The sequence below is a fragment of the Protopterus annectens genome, chromosome 10.part0, assembly GCF_019279795.1.
Source record: "Protopterus annectens isolate FY-2018-M chromosome 10.part0, PAN1.0, whole genome shotgun sequence".
NCBI lineage: Eukaryota > Metazoa > Chordata > Ceratodontiformes > Protopteridae > Protopterus > Protopterus annectens.
The window spans coordinates 1,070,386,906-1,070,409,405 of NC_056744.1; the positions used below are offsets into that span (position 1 = coordinate 1,070,386,906).

A 22,500-nucleotide genomic window follows, 5' to 3' on the forward strand; every position below is an offset into this window, starting at 1 on the left:
CAATATGAAGTCTGTGGTTTGAAGACGCCTGTTTGGGGCAGTGAAGAGGCAGTTGTCTAGGTATGGAAACACTCTGAATCCGCGTAGTCTCGTGTGAGCTGTTAATGCTGACATGCATTTGGTGAACATCCTGGGGGCTGTGCGGAGACTGAAGGGCAGCACTCTGAATTGGAAATGACTAGCTCCCAGACGAAGTGGAGGAACATTCTGGAGCGTTTGTCCATCTTTATGTGATAATGTGTCCTAAAGATCTACAGAGCACATCCAATCGTTCTCCTCTAGAAAGGGAAGGACAGACTGAACAGTGACCATCCGGAATTTTGTTTGCTGAACGAAATTGATCAGAAGGCTGAGATCTAAAATTGGATCCCAGTCTTCCACTTGAACTCCCCCCCCCTCTACCCCGAGGGGAGTATTCGCCACATATATGTTGAAAAGGCCCTTGAGACTTTTTGAAACGCATTTTTCCACTCCTCTGATTCCTACAGTAGGATCGCTAAGCAGTAAAGAAACAAATGTCCATGGCAGAAAGGGTCCTTCCATCTTTTTAACACATGGCTAGTATGTCTCTGACTTTGGGGTCAAACAAGGAAGATCCATCAAGAGGAGCACTGACGAAGGAAGATTTAAAAGGGTCAGCAGTGTCACCCAAGTGCATCATGGCAACTCGTGAACCTGCTGCCCTAGTCGTTCCTTTGGCAGCATGAGCGATGAGCCATATGGACAAGCTTGATATAGACTCCAGGGTGGCAAGCTGAGAGGCAACTTTATGCTGCACCTCGTCAGACACCGCTCCAGCGAGGGTATCCAATAGCTCCTTTATCAGATCCCTTTAGTCTAGTAAAGTGTGCCACGAAATTCAAAGACCTAAGGGCAAAGGTCGATGATGCAAAGACCTGCTTCCCAAGCCTGTCTATTGTCCGAGATTCTTGGTTAGAAGGGTGGATTGTGGAACTCTCCTTGGCAAGTTCCTTTTTGGCAGCTACTGGCACCACCATGGCATCTACTGCTAAACCCTTTCCCCAATGTGGCTGCGTCTTCTGAAGCTGATATAATTTTGTCTGGGCTCCAGGGAATCCGCTCTATGAAATCATGAGCCTTCCATGCCCACTGTGTAATAAACTTAATAAGGTTGGCAGCAGGTGGGGGTTACCCAGAAAGTAGATGGGCGAGCACCGAAAGCCTGCAAGAACATGGATTCCTATGAGGATGGTTTTGTGGACTTCCAGTCACCCCTCTGTTTTAAGATTTCCAGGATGTCTCCAAATGAGACATCTTCAGGGAGTTAATCGGGGGGTGTGACCCTCCCCCTTCATCATAGTCCATATCTTCTGTGACAGATTCCTCAGGAGAATCTACATGCTTCCTCTTGCAAGTCTTCTTAGGGAGTGGTTCCATGAGTGGGAATCTCTATGAAAGACTCTGAAGAAGAGAGGCCCTGAACAGGGATATCTTGCAGTTAAGGTGGCAGTGGTACCGAAGTGAGAGATGGTGACAGCTGCAGTCGAGAAGGTACAAATATGTGGCACTCCAAAGTAGAAGGGGTCAGCTGAGAGCCCACTGAGGCTAAAGCTATCTCCATGATCTAGAAGGTAGGCCCATGCAAAGAGGGATAGGAGCCCGGAACTGAGAAAGACAACCTCGGAAATGAGGTCACTACCCCACTCCGGAGGACCGCCCTCCAAAACAGCAGCCGGGGAAAAGTTCAAAACTGCCAAGGTTCCGATAAAGGACAGCCTTGTATTTACAATTGGTACTGTACTGGAGCCCTCTGGACTGACAGCCAAACTATGGCCCCCCATAAGTCTATCGGCTCACGAGGGAGCCAAAAACATCAGTGCCGATTTAGGTACCAAAAAAGAAGCTTCTGTCAGCACCACAGCAGCTGGAACCGGAGTAATCAAAGTGCTGGGCTCTGAACCTAAAAGGGAGGTTGGATGAGGAAGATAAGTAGGAGCCCTGGGAGACAACTCCGAGAGGAAGGGAGGTCTGAACTGGTGCGGGATGACCCCTGGCCATCAAAAGCTGATCCACTAATCTCATCACGTCTATATCTCGGAAAGACTTCTGGTTGTCGGACCGACATACCCGAGGGATACTCAGTCCTATCCACAAACGGACTGGGGAGATGGCTGAAAAAGGGGTCTATAAAAGGGAAGTATCTTGTTCTGGGAGGTACAAATGCTTCGTGCTTCAGCACTATATACTGTGGAGCAGATGGAGAAGTCGGGGCTGAGTGGGAGGTAATAGACACTGATGAAATTGTCTGTCGATACTGCAAAGGTCGGTGCAGAGATTGTCAAGATTAGTGCAGAAACCATTGGTACTGAGGGGGTAGTGACCATCAGTGCCCAAGGCTGTTTTACAAGTTTTGGGGCCTTGCTCTTCAGTTCCAAAGAGATGGAAGGAAAGTATAGTTGTGTACACTTACCATAAATGTAGATGTTGAGTGTATTCACTGTTGCAGTCATTAGATTTGGGTAATCTGCTGGCAGGGTGCCCTCAGTCAGCCTGATTAACAAAGTCTTGGGTCCTGCGTCGGTTGCTGTCCCTTCTTCCAGGACGTCAGGTTGTCAGGGGTATAAAACATGCTGCTGATGCCATTACATCAGTTTTTCTTGCCCCAGATGTCAGGTGCCCCCCTAATGGGGAGCAAATAAACACAAAAACACAAAAGTATACCTCCAACCAAAAGCAAATACACCAAAAAGGCTTTTAAAGCATAGTACAGGAAAGTAGAAGCAAAGCCAGAAAAAAACTAGGGGGCTGGAGGGAGGGTAACCAGGACAGTGAACACACTCGAACATCTACATTTATGGTAAGTGTACACAAAGTACAGTTTTGTACCTACCATAAATGTAGATGTCCGATAGATATGCAACTGCAGTCATCACATATGGGTTGTCCTGCCTCAGGCAGCCCTTCAGTCGGCCGGATTCCAAAGTCTGGGTCCGACGTCGGCTGATGTCGCATTTCTCTCCGACGTCAGAGCGGCAGGAGTATATAAGCATCAGCCGACGCCATCTTCTTCAGTGTTTCTTGCCCCAGATGCCAGGTGCCCTCCAAGGAAGGCTGTAATCAATTTGGAAGACAAAACAGGTTTCCAGACAAATAAATAAGCAATAAACAGATACACCATAACAGATATCCCCAGCTAGGATAACAGGGAGAGGAGTGGACCCAAGGAATAGAGGGGAAGGAGGGAGGAAAACCGACTGCAGTTGCATATCTATCGGACATCTACATTTATGGTAGGTACAAAACTGTACTATGTCCTTCAAGAATGCAACTGCAGTCATAACATATGGGTTGAGTACCATAGCTTAGCTGGGGGAGGTGGAAAGCTCTAAGAAAAGGATGGTGTAGCTATCAATCCCTGCAGGACTGCCGAAGCAAAGCCTGCTCTGGATCTGGAATATAAAGGAAGGTTGTAGTGTTTGGAGAATGTATGCACGGAGCTCCATGCAGCAGCTTCTAGAATGTCTTTTGTAGGCACCCCTCAAGAATGTTGTAGAGGTGGCTGTAGCTCTGGTAGAGTGTGGTCTGATATTGGCTGGTACACTCTTTCCATGGAAGGAATAACATAATCTGATGCAATGTCCAATCCATTTTGAGATAGTCTGTTTGGAAATTGCTTTTCCTTGTACTCCAGAGGCGTAAGCTACAAAAAGCTGATCAGACTTCCTATTGGCCTTGGTTCTGTCCAGGTAGTAGCGAAGTTGTCTGTGAATGTCCAAGGTATGCAACAGTCTTTCCCCTTTGTTCTCAGGATTGGGAAAGAAGGTAGGCAGGTGAATTGCTTGATTTAAAGAAACCCTAGATACCACTTTTGGCAGAAAACTAGGGTTGGTTCGTAAGGAGACCCTGCCTCTATGAAAAGTAATGAACGGTGGTATTGCCATTAGGGCCTGTAATTCCGAAACCCTTCTTGCTGAGGTAATTGCCAACAGGAAAGCTGTCTTCCATGAGAGGAATTGTAAGTCCACAGAAGCTGCTGGCTCAAAGGGGGGTAGAGTCAGTTTTTTCTAGGACAAAGTTGAGGTCCCAAGCTGGTACTGGGGCCTTTCTTGGTGGCTTGAAATTCTTGATTCCTCTAAGAAATTGCCTTAAAGGATGCGAGAACACAGGTGGATCAGTGTTGTATCTAGCTGATATGGCTGAAGCATGTATTTTTATAGAAGAGTATGAGAGTCCATTCTGTAGCATATCTGCCAAGTATTCCAGGATGAGTGGGATGCTCAATAATGATGCATCATGACCCTTGCTGGTATTCCAAATGCTGAATCTCTTCCATTTTGCTGAATAAACCTTTCTGGTGGATGGTCTGCGGGCTTCTGTTAATATCCGCTGAACTTCCTTGGAGAGAGATAGATTGAGGTTATTCATGGAATCTCCCAAGCTGTTAGCTGGAGTGTCTGAATGTTGGGATGTACTGTCTTGAAGTTGTTTTGAGTCAAAAGATGGGGCCATTGGGGAAGGGCCCATTTTTTGTTGTGGCATATGGTCCGTAGTAGTGGACACCAGTGTTGTCTTGGCCAGTCTGGAGCTATTAGGATCCCTTTTGGCTTCTCTGCTTTGATCTTTAGTAGTACTGTGGTCATCAGTGGCAGAGGTGGGAATGCATAAATCTTTAGGAAGTTCCAGTTGAATGAGAGAGCATCTGTTTTCCATGCTTGTGGATGATATGTCCTTGAACAGAACTTTTGTAGCTGATGATTGAGGTGGGAGGCAAATAGGTCTACTTCTGGCCTGCCCCATGTCGAGGTGAGCCTTATGAAGATTTCTGGATGTAACCTCTACTCGTGGGGGTCTAGGAAATTCCTGCTTAGGCTGTCCGCCAGCACATTGTCTTTGCCTGGAACAAACTGGGATTGCAACTGTATGTTTAAGCTCAGTGATTTTTCCCAAAGATTCATTGTCAGTCTGCAAAGGGGGTAAGAATGGGTGCCCCCCTGCTTGTTTATGTACCACATGACGGTGGTGTTGTCTGTCCGTATTAGCAGGTGGCCTTGCTGAAGTTGTTGTCGAAAGGCCTCGATGGCATGCATGACTGCCAGCATTTCTTTTTGGTCGATATGCAGATGGGTTTCCTTTGGAGACCATTGTCCTTGAATACATCTGCCCTCCATGTGCACCCCCCATCCAAGGTCTGAGGCGTCTGTGGTCATTGTTTGTGTTATTTGTGTTTTTTTGAATGACATACCTGTGTTTGCCTGGCTTACAGAGGCCCACCATAGAAATTCCTTTTGTAGGCATGGAATGAGCGGTACGGTTGTCTCTAGGTTGTTGCTGTGTTGAGACCATAAACTTTTTAGGTACCATTGAAGCTTTCTCATGTGTAGTCTTGCTAATGGAATCAGTACAATGCATGATGCCATGTAACCCAGGGCCTGTAGGAATCTCCTTGCAGTCATCTGGGTGAGCTTTGCCAAACCTTTGAAATAATGAGTTAACTTCTTTTGCTCGTCTTCTGTCAGGTAAGCCATTTGAGAGGTTGTGTCTAGATTGGTTCCTAAGAAAGTAATTTTCTGGGATGGCTGCAGTCTTGACTTTTGGAAGTTGACTGTGTATCCCAGAGCTTGTAGCAATTGAATGACATAATCCAAGTTTTCTGTCAAGATCTCATCCGCTTGTATGAGGCAGTCGTCCAGGTACGGGTAAATTTGGATTCCCTGGAGCCTGCAATGAGCAATTACTGAAGCCAGGCATTTTGTAAACACACTGGGCGCAGTAGATAAGCCAAATGGCAATGCTGAGAATTGATAATGCTCTGGCCCTGCAAGAAATCTGAGTTATCTTCTGCAGCTGTGTCTGATAGGGACATGCAGGTATGCCTCCTTGAGGTCCAGAGTAATCAGCCAAGACCCCTTGCCCAGCATGGGAAGGAGTTGCTGTAAGGTCAGCATTTTGAACTTTGGTACTATGAGAAAGGTGTTTAATGTGGACAAATCCAGTATTGGTCTCCATTGTGTTTCTTTTCTTGGAACAAGGAACAGTCTTGAGTAAAACCCCTGGCCCTGTTCTTGTTGTGGAACTTTTTCTATTGCATTGATCTGAGCAAGCAGAGAAATTTGCTTGAAAGCCTCTGCCCTCTGGTTTTCCGGTAGGTTTGGCATGCCTTGTTTCCTTGGTAAGGTATGAACGTGGAACCTTTAGCCTTGGTCTATAATGTCCAAAATCCATTTGTCTGTTGTCAGTCTGTGCCAATTGTTTGAAAACAGAGATAATTTTCCACCCAAGGGAGCTTCTGTTTGCTCTTTGGTAGGCGGAAGTAGAGGAAAGTCATTGGGATTGTCCCTGTGGGGCAGGAGAAGCCCCTGTGTCACTTCTTTGGTTTGCTGGTTGCCACTGTCGTCCCCTGTAGGGATCCCTGTATTGTCCTCTTCCTCGGCCACGCCTGCTTTTGCCCCTTTAAAATCTTTCAGTATTAGGAAAGGACCAGTTTTTTGAAGGCCAATTCCTGCTGAATCTGGGTGGCTGAACCTGGAGGAAATCTTTGACTGTCTGAACTGACTTGGCTTTTTCCTCAATGGTCTTTAACACATCTTTAGCATTAGCACCAAAAAGCTTGTTCTTTTCCAAGGGTGCATCAAGAAGTTTTGCCTTAACATGATCTGGTAGAGGTTGTTCTTTTAACCATGCATGTCTACGAATGACCACCCCTGTCATAGCTGCCCTACATGAAGCTTCCAATGCATCATATCCACACTGACGGAAGTGATTGCTAACTTGCTGAGAGTTGTGTACAACCTCCTGCAAAGACTTCCTATCTAAAGGATCAGGAGAGGCCAAAGTTTTCTGTAAATCATCTAACAGGAAATCCTGATATTGAAACATATGAAAGAGACAATTGAGAGCTCTCAGTTAAAGTAGTGGAGGTGTAAACCTTCTTCCCCCATCTCGCTAATGACCTAGCTTCCCTGTTGGAAGGCAAAGGATTTTTGGAGGTGGTAGCTGAAACCCCTTTCGGCCCCTGTGAAATAGTTTCTAAATCAACAGCATGGGCCCTAAAGAAATGAGAATGTGTTTCAGGAACTCTATAGTATCTGTCCGGCTTGGCAGGAGGGAGAGTATCAGGGGTAACACTGGAGTCAGAGTATAAATCATCCAAAACATCAAGCACAGGAGGTATGGCTAAGGGCCTGTGCTGGGGCTTTTTAAAGAAGGTACGAAGGCACTTTCTGGAATCAGAAAATTCCTGGCCTTGCCACTTAAAATGTTCCCTCATGGAATGCAGAACTTCCCCAAAAGAAATATCCTCAGGAGGGGAGGCCGTGGGGATGGAGTCCTCTGCATCTGAGTCCTCGTAGGTCTGGAAAGGCTCTTCCTGGCTATCGGAGTGGCCGGAGGCCTCAGAATCTTCATCTGAAGGGAGAGGGGTCAGTGGGCTCAACCCTGGGCCTCTTATCAGGAGGAGGCTGGGATCCTCTCTCAGGATGGGCCTGGGAACCTCTGATCATGGAGATTAAGTCTGCTGCCATAGTCATGATTTGCGTTTCAGGAGTAGGCTGAGGTAAGGCTTTTGCAGTAAGGTGCTTGGTCTTGCTGGCTGCCTTAGCACGTGTGTAGGCCTTGATAGACATTGACATGGGAGGCCTAGCAGCTCCACGTGCAGGAGTGACCTTATCCACAGCAATGGTCTCAGGCATTCCCTCTGTTTCAGTATCCGGAGGAAAATCAATAACTGGCGTCGGTGTGGTCTCCGGTATCGGTAATGCTGTGTCTTCGGTTCGGAGCGGTGAAATAACTGCCTCAGAGGGAACCGGGGCACTCGCGGTAGGTTTTGGTGTGGTGTCGGTGAAGACGTGGGCCGAGGATGTCGGTCCCGGTCTTTACGTTTTTTAGGAGTCTGTGATGTCGGTAATTCCGACGGCATCTTGTAATCAAATTTTTCGCCGAAAAAGTCTTCAGCGAACTCCGCCTGGCGCCTGAGAGTGCGCTTATTGAAGCGAGCACAGGCGGCACAGGCCGAGACGTCGTGGTCTGGGCCAAGGCAAGGAAGGCAGTAAGAATGGAAATCCTTATGAGGTATTTGTTTACCACAAGACAAACAATTATTAACTTTTTCAGTAATTTCTGACATCGGCTGAGGCAAGAAAAGGTCCCCAACGGGGTACTTAGCTTTTTTGATGACTTCGGATCGAAGAATACAGGAGCTGACCGACCGGCACTTGCGAACTGCTTCTGCTTCGGACACCGCGCGGCAAGAAAGACTGAAGAAGATGGCGTCGGCTGATGCTTATATACTCCTGCCGCTCTGACGTCGGAGAGAAATGCGACATCAGCCGACGTCGGACCCAGACTTTGGAATCCGGCCGACCGAGGGCTGCCTGAGGCAGGACAACCCATATGTTACGACTGCAGTTGCATTCTTGAAGGACATCTGTATTATGTTTCTTTGTGTTTCACTGTTGCAGTCATTACATTTGGGTAGATTCCCAAAGCTATGGTTGGAAGGAGGAGTTTATACAGCATTAGGGCCAGCTAAAAGGCCCTGCAAGACAGCAGTGGCAAAGCCAGCTCTGGATTTAGAGAAAATTGGTAAATAACGCTTGGTGAAAGTATATACAGAACTCCAGGTAGCAGCTTCTAGGATTATCCCTGGTATGAACACCTCTGAGAAAGGCTGCAGAAGTAGATGCAGCCCTGGTGGAGTGAGATCTGATCCCCTGGGGGATAGGATTTCCATGGTGCTTATAGCAGAAATGAATGCAATGGCTTATCCATTTAGAAATGGTTCGTTTTGAAATGGCCTTCTCCTCTGCCCCTGCAGCAAATGCTACCAGTAACTGTTCAGATTTTCTTCAAGATTTAGTCCTGTCCAAGTAGAATTTAAGCTGTCTGTGCACATCCAAGAAATGCAGAATCTGTTCCCCTTTGTTCTGTGGATTGGGAAAGAAGGATGACAAATGAATGGACTAATTAAGAGCCACACTGGAAACCACCTTGGGCATAAAGGATGGATCGGTCCTGAGAGATATCCTGTCCACATGAAAGATGATGAAAGGCTCTACTACCATAAGGGCCTGTAATTCAGATATCCCTCTAGCTGAAGTGATTGCTAAAAGGAAGGCTGTTTTCCAAGAAAGAAATTTTAAGTCTGCAGTAGCAGCTGGCTCGAAAGGAGGTAGAGTGAGTTTCTCCAAAACAAAGTTAAGGTCCCAGGCAGGGATAGGAGCTCTCCTGGGTGCTCTCAAGTTTTTTTCCCCCTCTGAGATACTGCTTGAGCAGAAGATGAGAGAAGAGGGGCGGTTCTGTGTTATAGTGAGCTGAAATAGCGGAGGCGTGGATTTTAATGGAGGAAAAAGACAGGCCCTTGTGAAGCATCTCAGTTAAGTATTGTAAAATCTGAGGTAAATTGGGCGCTGCTGTGCTCATCCCTAAAGACTGGTTCCAGGCACAGAATCTTTTCCATCTGTCAACATAAGATTTTCTAGTACTAGGTCTCCTTGCTTCCAAGATGACATCCATCACAGGTTTGCTGAGGGATGATAAGGATGAATTTAAGTGATTAGCCAGGCTGCAAGGTTCAATGTTGGAAGCTGAGGGTGCAAAATTTGGTTCTCCTGCTGAGACAGCAGGAAAGGGGTCTGAGGCAGGTGCCATGGAGATATTTGCAGCAAACTGCGCAGGAGGAGGTACCAGTGTTGGTGCAACCAGTCTGGAGCAATTAAAATCATCCTTGGTTTGTCCCATTTGACTTTTAGCAGAACTTTGTAGAGCAGAGGCAGAGGGAGAAAGGCGTAGACTGACAGGTTTTTCCAGCTGAAGGACAGAGCATCCACTTTCCAGGCTTGTTTGTGGGGAGTCCTTGTGCAAAACTTGTCCAACAGATAGTTCTGGGGGAGGCAAATAGATCTATGTCTGGGCTCCCCCATTTGCTTGTCAACATGTTGAAAATCCATGGTTCCAGTTTCCACTCATGTGGGTGCATGAGGTTTCTGCTTAGTCCGTCTGCCAGTGTATTCAATTTTCCTGGCAGGAATTCAACTTGTAGGTGCATTTGGTAGCTCAAGGCTGTGTTCCACAATGCCATGGCTAATCTGCAGAGGGGGTAGGAATGTGTACCCCCCTGCTTGTTTATGTACCACACAACCGTGGTGTTGTCTGTCTTTACCATTAGTTGTCCTGGAAGAATGTAGTCCTTGAAGGCTGTCAGAGCATTCTGTACAGCTAACATTTCTTCTTGACTGATATATGTAGGTGCATTTGATTTAGGTTCTATTTGCCCTGAATGCACTTCCCTACCAGATGAGCCCCCCATGCATAGTCTGATGCATCTGTAGTTAGGGTTTGGGCGGCAGGGGGTAGTGTGAATGGTAGTCCCTTGTTTTGGTGGCAGGCCTCTGCCCACCATAGGAACTCCAGGCATAGGCAAGGTATGACAGGAATCCTCGTTTCCAGGCTGTGACAATGTTCACTCCATAGACTTTTTAGATACCACTGTAGTTTCCTCATACGCAGTCTTACATATGGAATTAGAAGAATGTAGGAGGCCATGAACCCCAAGGCTTGCAGTATTTGTCTTGCAGAGAGCAGGGTTTTTGTGGCCACTTGTTTGAAGTAAGTTACCAAATTAATTTGGTTCTCTGGTGTGAGGAAAGCCATCTGGACAGTTGTATTCAAGCTTGCACCCAGAAATGTAATCTGTTGATGGGGTACCACTTGTGATTTCTTTTCATTTATGGTGTACCTCAGAAAAGTTAGAACCCTTTTTACAAACGCCAGATGATTTAAACAGTATGCCCTGGTTTTCTGCCTGAATTAGACAATCGTCCAGGTATGGATATATTTGAATATTTCTTTGTCTGCAAAATGCTATCACTGGAGCTAGACACTTTGTGAATACCCTGGGCGCAGTAGACAAGCCAAAGGGCATTGTAGAGAACTGATAATCCAAGTAGCCTGCTTTGAAGCGAAGGTATCTTCTGCAAGATTCTCTGATTGGGATGTGCAGGTATGCCTCTTAAATCTAGAGTTGCCAAACAGGCATCTTCGCCTAGCATAGGAAGTAACTGGTGAAGAGTCAGCACCTTGAATTTTGGAATCTCCAGAAAGGTGTTTAGAGTAGACAGGTCCAGGATTGGACGCCATGATTTGTCTATTCTGGGTACCAGAAAAAGCCTGGAATAGAAACCTTGTCCCTTTTCCTCTTCTGGTACCAGTTGAATAGCCTCCATGCTTAAGAGGGAAAGTACTTGTTTTTGAGCCTCTGCCAACTGATTTGGAGGCAGGTCTGGCCACCGGTTTGGCGTTGGCAACGTGTGGAAATGAAATCTGTATCCCTGGGACACTATATTTAAAACCCATTTGTCCTGGGTTATGAGTTCCCAGTTCTTTGCATGAAGAGCAATCTTTCCCCTCAAAGGGGCAGTTAAAAGGTAAGTGCTTGGGAATTTTAAAAGGAAGTAACTGAGAGTGTTTACCATAGGGGGGTGTCTTGCTATTTCCAGATTTGGAAGTGGAGGCCCCCCCACTGCTTAGTTCTGAGAGTCCCCGGGACTGAAACCTGGGGTTTTTGCTGCGTCTGGGTTTGGCTTGAGAGGATCTGGAAGGGGCTAGAAAGGACCAATTCTTAGTAGGCCAGTGCCTACTAAATCTCGGAGGTTGCACTTGTAAAAAATCTTTAACAGTTTGCATAGATTTAGCTTCATCTTCCATCTTTTTAAGAACTCCTTCAGCCTTATTGCCAAATAGGTGGTCCTGATTTAAAGGAGCATCCAACAATTTAGCTTTAACATGACCAGGCAAAGATTGCTCTTTAAGCCAAGCATGCCTTCTAAGCACAGACCCAGTAACAGCAGCCCTGCAAGAGGCCTCTAAAGAATCAAAACCACATTGCAAAGTATGTTTTCCAACTTGAGCAGAATGCATTAAAATCCTGTACATCTTTATTTTCCACACAGTCAGAAATCATCATCATTTTCTGTTTAAGCAGTCTAATAATATGCTGCTGCTATTTTATAACATGAAATTGACAGTTTAAAGCTCTGATTGCCAAGGTTGCTGAAGTATAAACCTTTTTACCCCATCTATCCAGCACCCTGGAGTCTCTATCAGAAGGGGTAGGATTTTTAGCAGTAGAAATCTTAATGCCCTTGGGCCCCTGAGAAATGGTTTCTGGATCTGCAACAGGATTTTTGAAAAGGAACTTGTGGGACTCGGGAACCCTGTAGTATCGGTCAGGTTTACTAGGAGCTGGAGGCAGCAAATCAGGGGGCAAACTGGATTCCGAGAACACATCAACAACAATGTCTAGTACAGGAGGTATATAGCCAAAGGCCTATGCTGAGGTAGGAGGAGGAAATCCCTAAGCCTCTTTTTTTGAATCAGTAAATTCCTGGCTTTCCCAGTGGAAATGCTCCCTTAAAGTATGTAAGGTTTCCCCAAAAGAAAAATCCTCAGGAGGAGAAGCAGAGGGAATAGAATCCTCTGCATCAGAATCCTCATAAGTAGGTATGGACAAATCCAGGTAATTAGAAAAGTCAGAAGAAACAGAATCCTGATCAGAAGATTCATAATCAAGCTCAGTCCTAGGCCTCTTAGAGGGGGGGGGGGGGTTGACTACCCTTGATTAGAGTAATTAGATCTTCAGCCATTTTTATCAGTTGTTTTTTAGGCATAGGGGCCTGACCATGTGACCTGGGCGTCGGTTTTTTAGACATGGATCGAGATTTAGGCCTTAGTAATGAAGGTGGTGTTAATTTAATATGAAAGTCTGTAGGCCTGAATACACCCTTAGAAGCCGGTGCCTGCACAGCAGCTCTGGACCCATCCAAGGTAGATAAATCCGCGGGTTCCAGAGGTGAAGTATCTCGTGGCATACCGGACTCCGAATGGGTCTCAGTAGAGGCCTGCAAATCAGAAATAGCGGGTATCAGGGGCTATGAAAGTGCCTCACTGAGTACCGGCGGACTGGCTTAGGAGAAGCATCGTCAGCAGTTTTGGACCACGGCGGTAGTTGAAATAGAGGCAAAAATGTACCGACAATGGATAGTGGGCTGCTTAAATGAAGCACAAAACTGACAGCAAGGTACGTCATGGTCAGGGCCTAGGCAAGGAATACAGTACGAATGAAAATCTTTATGAGCTATATTTGCTTTCCACAAGTAATGCAATTATTAACTTTTACTGACATCGGTAAGGAGCAAGAAAAATTTTCCCCAACGGGCTACTTAGCTTTAAGTTGAAGACTTCGATTCTGAAACTCGAAAACAACAATTTCAGGAGTCGGCCGACCGGCACTTACGAACTGCTTCTGCTTCGGGCACCGCACAGCAAGAAAGATTGATGTAATTGCGTCGACTGCATGTTTTATACCCCTGATGACCTGACGTCATGGAAGAAGGGACAGCAACCGATGCAGGACCCAAGACTTTGTTAATCAGGCCAACTGAGGGCAACCTGCCAGCATATTACCCAAATGTAATGACTGCAATAGTGAAACACAAAGAACACCTGGTGACTTAAGCCTTCTGGAGTTCAGTGCCGATGATGAGCTCGACACTGAATGTGTTCGCTTTTTCTGTTTGAATTTAGAAGACTCTGGCTTACAGAAGGCTACTTCAAAGGAGGATTTTAAATTACACATTTAAAATCAACTTATTTTGGTGCTCTGCCACGGTTCTAGAACTAAAACCTTGACAGATCTTACAATTAGTTTCTAGATGGGGTGCACCAAAGCAATATACACATGAAAGATGCCAGTCAGAGTTGGGCATCTTTCTTCCACAATCTTGGCACTGTTTAAACCTAGATGTGCTTTTTTGCTTCTCCTCCATTTTAAAGAAATCATGCATACACTCACACTCGAAAAGACAAGAAAGAAAAACCTACCAACAATGGTAGGGAAAAATACCTATAAAGGTAATCAGAAAAAGAAAATACCAGCGATGGTATCAAAAAGATTACTGAAAAGTAAAAGGGAATGGAGGGAAGGAAAAATTACCAACGATGCTAATAAGAATATCATTAGGTAAAACCGGAAGAGCTAAGTTAGACGCCAATTTTCTGTTCAATATCTGCGAGGTTTGGCTGACTACAATCAACTGTATTAGAAGCTGAAGTTAAGTACAAACTTGGAGTTTTAAAGACAGTACTGCATTTTATTTCTCTCTCTCTAATTGTTAAACAATTTTGCCTGACTGAAATATTTTTTGCCTGACTGAATTATTTTATATATTTTCTGGCATTGCTTTCTGTTCTCATCTGTCATGAAACTGGTTTTCCACCCTCCCTCCCTATTCTTGTGGTGGTGTTATGGCTGGTGGCTTTGCAGTTGCCCGCCCCTACTGTAAATTTGATCTGGGATACCCCTCCCAGTCTAGTGTTCACTCTACTTAATAGAGAGAGAATACTTGAGGAGGCCAATCCACTTCCTCTCTCCTTCCACTTTACTATAAAAAAAATTGCACTTTATTCATCTGCTTTTACTGTATTTGTGTTTCTTCCTACTTTATTTTGCATTTGCTGCCTGTTCTTAGAAGTACTTAATTGCATTTATTCTCCTGCATTTATAACTGCTTGTTAATAGCCTGATTAAATTGTAACTGTTATTCTAAGCCTTTGGTTTAAACACTTGGCCTTCAGACAAGTTGTTTTACATTAAGAAGGTTTGTGGTATTCACTGTTGTGGCAGAACAGGTAGCGTACATCCTTCTAAGTTGGAAGTTGCTGATTGAAGGCTTAGTGTCTGTTATTCTAAAAGTGTATTGGTTTAAGCAATTGGGTTTAGGGCCAGTTATTTTACATTAAGAAGGTGTGGTCTGCACTCTTGTGGGAGGAGAGGGTAGATTCTGCCCTTCTGAGCTGGGAGTTTCTGGTTAAAGGCTTATTTAAACTGTTTCTTCTGAAATTGGTATGCCTTGTTTGCTGTAGCACAAGACTAGATTCAGACCTGCTGATCTAGCTTTGATTGTATAACTTGAGCACTAATCCAGGCCATCTTTTTCTGGAGAAGGTTCCCCTACACCTTAGTAGCAGGAGTGTGCAGTTAGAATGTGTCTGATCGAAGACTGCTGGAACGGGGCACAGTTTTTAGCTTTTTATTGGTTAATTTGTTTAAAACAGTTTGCATATTTGCTACGGTTATATTAAAATATAAGTAAACTTTATGCATTGCCACTTAGCTAGGGTTAAAATATTCTCTGCGCCATACAGTCTGCTTTTCAAATTTTCCTTTTGAACTAGCCAGTTTTTTTAGTTTTAGCACTCAAATCTGTTTCTTTGAGCTCAGCACTTGTTCAGAACTCATTGTAAGCACTAAATAAGCTACAAATTACTACAGCACTCAACTTTCCTCACTTGTCTAGAGGAAAACAGTTTTGAGTACTTAATAAATAAGCACCTATCCAGGCATGTCTATGGGTCAGCTCCAGGTGTTTTCTCCTGTCTACCTGATGAATCTAGGCATCTTGGGGCAATTCAGCAATTGCCTCATGTACACAGACAACCCTCTCCTCCTACCACCCAACACTACAACCTGTGAGAGATGCACTTATATAGCCAAACTGGAAGCAAAGCTCTCTTCACCCAAGACTGGACTAAACAGTCAAGTGGAGAGGGTAAACACTTGCACCACACCACAAATCATAGTCCCTTAAAACCTACACAACCAAAACACACCTAGATTCACAGAGGCTCTCAATAAAAATCTGCCCAAGCAACAAAGACCTCCAAAGCAGAAACGCAAGCACCCTCCACTCCCCAACACAACCCAAATGACACATAGCCCACAAACTCAGTGTGCCACCCAACCACAGCCCATAAGGCATAACAACATACCCAACACAGCAGTAATAGGTGACTTAGTCAGGCACACTGATGTTCCACTCAAATAGGTTAACAAGGAGAAAGTTACTGTCAGGTGCCAGGACCCGCCACATAATGCACGCACTCACATCACTCCACAATAAGTACAAATATGACTCTGTCATTGTCCATGTTGGTGTGAATGACCTGAGACGTACCTCCCTGGACTACATGAAGAGAGACATGGAGGAGCTCTCCGATCTTGTAGCCCAAGCAGGTATGACCCTAGCTCTAAGTAGCATCCTCCCATCACCCAGAATGATACCACAGTACAAGGACAAAATGATTGACCGACAACTGGCTAAGCTTCTGGTGTCATTCTAAGGGGATCCAGTATCTGTCTGCCTGGGATGACATGATCGACAGACCATGACGCTTTGCCAGAGATGGCCTGCAACTGTTGCCCCTGGGATTCCGGACACTGGCTAAAGCTCTTGCCACCCCTATAGTGCCTTTTTTAGGCAAGGTTCAAATGACAGAATCACCACTGCAACAGGTACAAGCAAGCAAAATCTGAGGGTAATGCTACTCAATGCTAGAAGTCTAAACCTCAAAACGCACTCACCCGAGGCACACCTTAAAATGGAGAACATCAAAATCTGTGCAGTGATAGAGATCTGGTTCAAGGCTCCAGAGAGCACCCCTGCATTTACCAGGCTATAATTCATATCAGACCTTTTGGCCACCTAACCTGGACTGAAACACTAAAGGCGGAGGTGTGTCCATATTCATTAAGGATATCCACACCTCCAGGCTAGTTGCTCAGCATAATGCATTTGAGATGATCTAAGTGCAACTAACTCTGGGCAAGACCGCAATCCAAATTGTAGCCTGATACAGATCCCCCACCAAGCCCCAGGATTCCCACTCTTCATTTCTTGATACACTGGAAAATATTAGGGTACAACCTAACACCCTAACAATGGGCGATTTCAACTACCCCACCATTAATTGGGAAAACTACTCTTGTACCAACTCTTTTGCTCAATGTTTACTGGAATTCCTCCAAAGCTAGTTATAAAAACAAAATTGCCACTGTTTCTAAAGACAACCACAAAGCATTCTATAGCTATGTTAAGAATCGTAATGGCAACACTCAGATCTTCTCTGAGTTACAGCACAATAACACTAAATATACAGAACCAACTGATATTGCCAACATCCTGCAGATAGGTTCACTGATAACTTCACACCCCTCTCACCCTCTAAAGGGCCCTTCTCTATACTGGAAGAATGCAAAATTCCTGTAATCATGGCTGCACAGGTAAAAACCACACTCTCCAAGGCCAAGAACACAGCATCCATGGGACCTGAAAACAATCCAAGCTGCGTTCTACATGAACTACAGAACGAACTGGCACCCCACCTAAGTACCATGTTCAATCATACCCTCACCTCAGTCTTTGTGTCCACTGAATGGCACGCAGTGACGGTTATCCCACTCCACAAAGGGGGATCCACCATGGACCCCGGGAACTACCGCCCCATTAGCCTGACTAACCTGGTCTGCAAGGCCATGGAACTTGTACACAAAGACATTGATAATCTCCAAACTCTTGACCCCACCCAGTTCGAGTTTGTAAAAGGCAGATCACGTCTGCTAAACCTGATAGACTTCTTTGAAGGAGTCACCAAAGCTGTAGATGAGGGTAAGCTGGTTCACATAGCCTATCTAGATCTTGCCATGACTTTCGACACCAATCCCCACTCTGGAATTATAGATAAACTCGCTTCTTCTTCTTTTGCCTTTTCCCGGTTAGCGGTCACCATCTGTCCACTCATGATTGGCATTGGAGTTTTACAGTGTCGAGTTGCCAGCCCAGCGCCCAACCTTCCACAGAAGACACACACACACACCTAGGGCCAATTTAGAGTATCCAATTCACCTACTGCATGTCTTTGGGATGTGGGAGGAAACCAGAGCACCCGGAAGAAACCCATGCGACCACAGGGAGGACATGCAGAATCCGCAAAGAAGGCACCCCAGCCAAGAATCGAACCGAGAACCTCTTGTTGTCAGGTGGCAACACTAACCGCTGCACCACCGAGGCCGGCCTACAGATAAACTCACTAAACTAGGAATAAATCCCTATGTCACAAGATGGGTTGCGAACTGGCTCACTGACAGAACCCACACTGTGAAAGTAGCAGACTCCAACTCCTACTTCTGATCAGTGACAAGTGGAGTACCACAGGGTTCAGTCCTGGTCCTCTCCTGTTTGGTATCTACTTCTCTGAAGTACAGGCTAACACAGAAGGTCTTTGGCTGATGAAGTTCGCAGATAACTGCAAACTAGGAGCCATAATGGAAACTCCTAACAATGTGGACATCCTACAAAAGGGCCTCACTGAGACAGATGCCAGGTGTCAAAGCCATGGCCTCAAGCTCAATGCCAAAACATGCACTGTCATCCCTTTTGCTAAAAACTCTGTACCCATGAACTACCACATAGGCGGTAGTCTACTTAACATCAAGTGTGATAAGAGACCTTGGGACACAGGGGGACAGTAGTCTCTCTCCTTTGATAATCACATCACCACAGTAGTCATGAAATCCTTCTACATGGCACACCTCATCACAAAAGGTTTCTCACCCAGGAAAAAAGAGGTAATTGTTCCCCTCTACTCATCACTCATTAGACCCATTATAGAGTACAATGCCCCTTTTGGTATGTACCTCACAAGACATCTACAACTGGAAAGGCTGCAGAAATACCTCACAAAGAGGATTACCGGCATCAAACAGATGCTCTACGCAGACCGCCTCAAAAAACTCCAGCTTTACTCCGTCACATACCGCCTACTCAGAGGCCATCTCTGTCTAACATACAAAGCTATGTCAAACCCAGAGCTGTTGGACATGCTCCACGTAAAGAAATCCCAATCCCTCCAAGCTACATGCTCTAAGGACCTAAACCTTGTCATCACAATAAAGAGAACATGCTGGAGGGACAGTTTCCTGCCCAGAGACTTCCCATGCTCAAGAAAAAACTATTTCTCTATATCAAACAAAGCTCCTCATTAGCACTCAAGAAAAAATCTTGATGATTGGATGTGAAATAGGAAATTCACCCCGGGGATCACTTTTGTGGCCCTGCTCGACAGGGGCACAGGAAAATAATTTTCTTCACCTTGCTGAAAACTCAAGTGCCAGAGACTGAAAGGTGAGAACAAGATCATGTACCACTCAAAGAGTCATGAAAACTTTAAATATGTGCCTGACAGTCAGTCACCGAGGCAATGCATGACAGCTCTAATAGTAATACAAAAGTACACAAAAGCCCCAGCAAGGGAGTCTAGCTGTAGAATTTTGCATCTGCTGCAAATTATCAAGCTTAGTGTTAGAACATTGGTTCAACCTATACAAGATTAGCAGAGAACTATTTTTTTTTTACATTGACAATGGTAATACTGTGAGAGTTGGTAGATTAACATGGTCAAATTCAAGGAGGTATGCTTTAATGATCCTTGTTTTACATCACAGACATTTGTTAGGGTCATATATTTGACATCATATTATCAGATTAAGAAAATGTCACATTACTGTAGCATGAAAAATGTAAAAGTGGTTATGATACAGATGAGTATTGCTCACGATAATATCAATTTACATCAGTGCTAAGAAAAATTCATTCCAAACAACCAAGAAAGATTTTAGAACACAGGAAAATTAGCTGCACCTAAACAAGGAACATTACAACAGATTTTTGTTTTTATGTCAAGAAGGTAAGTATTAAAATGGTACTTACTAGCAGGCTAAAATACATCAGGTTAATACAGAGAAAAACTCTGTTAGGTGAATTTAGGGCAAGTGCTTTTACAACACCTAAAAGAAGGAACGAGGATTGCGGATACTGTCCATTATAACCAAAGCAATGACAAGAGTAAGCACACCTCTGAGTTGGCTAACTTGGCTCTAAAATGTGTGCAGTTTCTTTCATTTTGAATTTCTTTAGGGAGGCAGATCCGGTTTGCTTGGAGCTATTTTTCAAGTTTTTTTTTTTTTTTTTTTTTTTTTTTTTAACTTGGCATAAATACAAACTGAGGTTTCTGAAGAGTTAGATTTCCAAGCACTGTTATCAAAAATGGTGAACAGTTACAATTATCCTCTCTAGCAACAAATCTGTGACATCCTGTCCTACTGGACTGTGCTACCAACTTGTAGTGCTTTTCAGTGTGAACAGCAGTCTCTGTGGTAGTTTTAAAGACATCTGGTGTAAAAACATTTCTGACATCTGCGACTGATGTAGCCACTGCCCTAGCAAACAGATACAATTAACAGGCCTTGAAAAGGTTTTAACGCATTAATCACAGCAAAAGGTAACAATGGGTCACTCACGTGTGCCTTCATTCCTTTTCATGAATGAAAATAAAGCCAGTCAGTTTGTTTTTCTGGTTAGTTATATTAGTTACAGCGCAGAATTTTTTTTTTTTTGGCTCTGGTTCCCTTCTTGATTATCAAGATTCTTCTTGAAACTTTCAAAGAAACTATTCAATTTCTTCAGGCTGATGGCACTGGGTTCTCTTTTTTTGGCATCACCCAAACCTGGGGATAAAGGGCTGAGCTACTGGGATGATGTTACTAATATTAAGGGGAGAGGGCTTTTCCTTAGTTTTCCTCCTACAGAGTGATGATGTGCATTTCATCACGCTGGGTGGGCTACTTAAAGTGGCACTTGCTTCACACTGGGATCACAGGTTGGCCACGCCTAATCATCTGTTCCCAGATCTGGCATTCCTTCTGTGCTCTGGTTTCTGCTAGAGGTCAACAAATGACCACCAGTCATGTTCTTTCCCCTTCAGGAAAAGCCTGGCTTCACTCTCCATCAAGCATCTGAGCTGCTAACTAAACTCCAGTCACCTTGGCCACAGTCATGGCTTTATCCCTCTACGTAACTGGCAAGGTAGTCAGCTGGTTGCCAACATCCAGAATATTGACATTTTCCTCTATTCTGGTAACTGGAATACACCTCTAATGATCCAGACTGATTCCAAGTCAACTGTGACACAGCCTTTAGTAAGAAAGTTAAATGTCTTCAGTGATACCTTACCACTGTAAAATACTAAAGTGGTTCATACAGGACAGCTTGTAACTCCTGAAATCCATCAGTAAGCAGCAAGAACAATCAGAAAATGTTTTCCATGAAAGGTATTTCACACCATCTGGGTGTAAAATGAGAACTTCAAGTTGCAATCCCAAAAGAAAAATATGTCTGTTGATCAAGTGAAAAACTCCTTTTAGAAAGTCTTTAAAAAGGTTTCTATCTGTGGAAAGACTGGAACATGGACAAATTGCAGAACTGTGAACTCTGCCTTGATTAACCGATGCTTTAAATATTTCAACTGCCTTGGTACAGGAAAACGTACAGGATTTAAACCCTGCATAGCAGTTCCAGGTAACAAATATGTTCCACTTTTACAGCTAAAAATGTTCTTGCATTTGGTCTCCTGGCTTCGACAAATTCAGTGTTTGCAGGAAAACTAACTGCAGTTAGGAAGCAAACTTTTTTCCTCCACACTGAAAGATTGAGTTTTGAGACTGATACCCAATATCCTGACTTGCTGTTGTACTAGTAAAAGGAAATGTCCATGGTAGAAGACCAACTGCATTCCTTAAGAGACCACCATGGCTGCCCTGGCCAAGAGGGAGCTCTTAAAATTAGACTGGCTTTTGGCCTGTTTCTTGACTAATACCCTCTGAATGAGAAAAAGGAGGGAAGGCATACATTACGATGAGCCCAGGGAAATAAATAAGCACTCACATTTTAAACTGTCCCTCTGATGAAGAGGCCAGAAAATATTTTGACATGGCTGCAGTGTTTGGCAAGCAAGCCCACTACTGGAAAGTTGTACATCTGTATGCTGTCTTGAGAATGCGAGTAGATACAGCCTCCATTTGCTGGTTAACCTTCTTGCTTAAAGGGTCTGCTAACTGATTCTGTAAACCTGGAATACGAATTATGGATTTTTGAAGGCAGTTCTGCTAGCCACATTCCAAAATCCTAACTGCATCTTTGCACAACTGAAAGGACATGGCTGCCATTTATTAATGTACCACATTTCTGTAATGCTGCTCACACTGACATGAGTGTCCCAGTTGAAAACTGCCCTGGAAATCTCATCCAGGCTTTGTAAGGTGCTTTTCTCTCCTTCCGTTTGATGCACAGAAACCTTCTGTTGAGACCAATAACTTGCAGTGAAAGGTTGTTGAAAACTCCAAGCATAAGCTGAAGTTTTTAGACAGTGAACTTCAACTAAAAGAAAATGTCATTCCAATGGAAATATCTGCCACGTCTGTCCACCATACAGATTCTTTCTTTATGTAATGGGAAACCATAATCATAGTCTCCTGTGGATATGTGCTGTGGTTCCAGACAGTTATGAGATTTCTGGATGTCTTTGCATGTGAAACCTTGCACGAGCTGCTATCAGAATGGAAGTGGACATGGTCCATGCAAATCTCAAAAATCTTGCTCTACTGTCTTTCTGCTGATAGAAAATCTATTAAGACTGATTTCTCCATTTGCCCCCACAGATAAAAAATGTCATCTGGATTAAATTTATGACAGTCACAGGAGTTACAGATGACTTCTTGGAATTCACTGCTACTCCTAGAATGGAATAGAACCATGCAAGTTATGTACTATGCCTCAATAATTCCATTCTCTTTTCTGTTACTGAGACATCAAC

At 44.4% G+C, this 22,500-nt stretch overlaps 1 protein-coding gene across 4 annotated transcripts in view; it reads right to left on the reverse strand.

The window, feature by feature from the left end:
• The window catches only part of ANKRD13C (ankyrin repeat domain 13C), a 714,089-nt gene that overhangs the window by 411,489 nt on the left and 280,100 nt on the right, over window positions 1–22,500 (reverse strand). The gene's annotated exons all lie outside the window — the stretch shown is intronic.